Genomic DNA, 2,292 nt, shown 5'->3' with positions numbered 1-2,292 from the left:
TTGATCTAAGACAAACAATAATATATTACAGACTCATGCGCATGGATGTGCTTATGTTATTTTGTGCAACGGATCGATAATATTGTGAAATACATAGGCAATGAAGCAGTTAAAGAAAACATAACAGGAAACACATATAAACACAACAAGTTTAATAAGGAGTTCACCCAATACTCTTGGGCTACGTCTCTCGGTCTAGCCTTTAGTGGTGGCCTCTCTATTATGTTTTCAAAGCAGAGTTTTTACAACAGTGAGCTCAATTTGAGTCTCACACAACAGATATAAATCAGCAAGACTGTACTTGGATCCCCCAAGTTTCTGGAGTACACAAACTCTCGTTTCTCGACCCCTATTGGTCACAGTAGTATGAGCCCAATCTGAGACTCATACATGACAAGCATTACATAGGAGTGTGCTTAAACCTCTCAAGCCTTCTCTAGAGTGCACAGACTCTCTGACTCTCTCTGTCTCTGTCTTAATCCTTGCTCGATGTTGCCTTTGCTTCTGTAGGTCAACTCGGCTTCTTCTCTCTACTTTTGGCTTACTGCCTACTGCTCTCTGCCCTTTGCTCTTGTCATTTGATGGCTTTTAAGCCAATCTGCTTCTTGGTTGTTTGTTTCTGCTTCCCGGCTTTCCAGTTCCCCTACCTCTGTCCATTTGAATCCCTCTGTCCTATGTAATCAGTCACTGTATAACGCTTCACAGGGAGGTGGCCACCTATTTCATAATGGATGAGTGTCAATTCTCTTGGACATATTTGAAATTATCATTTTTTCCGTTAACTCCAAGAATACCCACGAAACATGACCTTCTGCCAATGCATCATCCATATCAGACTTCAAATCACAACTTTGCTTGTTGACCCCCGTTAAATTTGGTCATCCATCGGAACACGTCTCTACTATTGATCTGGGGGCCCCAGATCCTACGGTCATCGTTCATATCGGGAAACTAAGTAGCATGATGTTTACCCATCCGATGTGAATGGTTTTCTCTCTCTTCCTCCGAATGCATGGAACTCGTTGTATGGCATCGGGCGGAACTCAGTTGAAACCGCTTACCGCTCTGTAGAGTTGTAACAAGGGTCTTTTTCACCTCTAGTTATCTCACATTACAAGTCAATCCGGGAGCGTTTTGTTATTGTAAAGGGTATCTCAATTTGAGGCTATTTGTCAGAGTAATGCTTAGTAGTATAGGTCTAAGAAATACAAGAGTAAACGGATGCTAAGCTATGGCTAAATTACTTTTGCATAAAGAAATCACACGCGGCAACTTTATCAGTCAAGGGTACGGAAATAGTAACCCATCCCTCTAGAAACCGATGAAGGAAAAAGAATTAGAGTATGGATCATGGATCTGGGAGCATAATAGCTTCTTTTGTGTCTCACGACAGCCTTGATCCTCCTCCCACACCAAAACAATGAATGCAAGTAAAAATGAACAACAAGAAAGCAGAATGGAACGACAATTCAGAAATGGAACAACAGTAAAAGGAACGGCAGTAAAGAAACTAAATCTTGCGAGTTCAACACTCTCAATTCTTGGCATCAACTTACATACAAAGAAAGAGCAATCTTTTATACAAGCAGACAGCTTAATCAAATGGAACAGCAAACCACCATAAACAGGAAACGTCAATCATATGTACACATAATCTGAAATGATCACCAGTAGTCCACACACAACGTTAATTCCATCTTCTTATGATCGTCACTCCAACCATATGTAGCTAAAACATTACACTTATAAATTATGTAACAGAAGTGAACAACTCAGAACAATGTTATGTGATCAATTCTGGAAATATGATGTAAACATGTTACGAAGATTTACAAAAGGAAAACTACTGATGAACGAGTATGGAACAGCATGTAAGTATATCAGATTATTAAGAACAATAAACAAACCACACAAAGCCAAACTGTAGTGATACAATCAGCCAGTGTTCGTTGGAGCCGGGCCCTTAGCTTCCAATGGCACACCGCCGTAACTTACTTTAGATGCAGGGAGAAAGTAACACCAAATATATTATATTATCGCATCAATGATAGTACAACAAAACTAAGTCTCAAAGAGACTCGATAGTCTGAGTTTAACCAACTGTGTAGTCTGTAAACAGAAAGTAAAGATACAAGATAAATCAAAGTCCCTGAAGTCTTCGATGCTGCCCCTTTTTATACAAGTAATGGCGGAGTTAACTAAACAACAAAATAATTGAAAGTAACGATCCCTCAGGATCAAAGATCCTGAGGGATCTGTTAAACTGTTAACTCCTCTCTTTTCTCTGCCTAG

This window comes from Pinus tabuliformis, chromosome 1_1 (genome assembly GCF_031772625.1).
Source record: "Pinus tabuliformis cultivar Carrire ecotype Pingquan chromosome 1_1, CPIR1, whole genome shotgun sequence".
NCBI classification, from domain to species: Eukaryota; Viridiplantae; Streptophyta; class Pinopsida; order Pinales; family Pinaceae; genus Pinus; species Pinus tabuliformis.
The sequence above is the reverse complement of the archived record's forward strand: the minus strand, read 5'-3'. Positions refer to the sequence as shown.